Below are 538 nucleotides of genomic sequence, written 5' to 3'. Positions count from 1 at the left end.
GTCTTTCCCAAATACATCAACATAATCTGATTCTTCATCTCTCCCTAAGATTGCAAAGTTTCCTCCCACAGTTTTGCCTACAGTTTATGGGGTTTTTTTGGCCTCAAAAAAATCTGTGAGAGTCACTAAATTTTTATCTTTTCTCGCCACTCCCCACTCTAAGAAGATTAAGCCAGGGACTAATCTCAGGTCTCAGACTAAGCCCTTGTTGCTGTTTTAGCCAGTGTCTGTAAAGTCCATCGATTCCTCAAAGTTAGGAACCTTTGCATTTTGATTGGCCAGCTACGTACAAGACGCCGTTTCCAGCAAACCCTCGAAGGTATACATGCCCATTCTCGGTAAAAAGAAGGCCGATTCAGCTGTCCTTTCCTCTCACCTCCTAGAGACAGCTTCAGAGGTCTCAGGCCCTTTAGCTTAATTCTCTTGCCCAGCAAGGGAGAACAGCCTTTATTGAGAAGTTTGCAGTTTCATATTTTTCTACAAAGTCCCGACATTTGGAATCAGCCTGAGCAAAAGGATCACTATAAGTGGTCTTGTT

Source organism: Bison bison, unplaced genomic scaffold (assembly GCF_000754665.1).
Source record: "Bison bison bison isolate TAMUID 2011002044 unplaced genomic scaffold, Bison_UMD1.0 scf7180017861280, whole genome shotgun sequence".
NCBI classification, from domain to species: domain Eukaryota; kingdom Metazoa; phylum Chordata; class Mammalia; order Artiodactyla; family Bovidae; genus Bison; species Bison bison.
The sequence above is the reverse complement of the archived record's forward strand: the minus strand, read 5'-3'. Positions refer to the sequence as shown.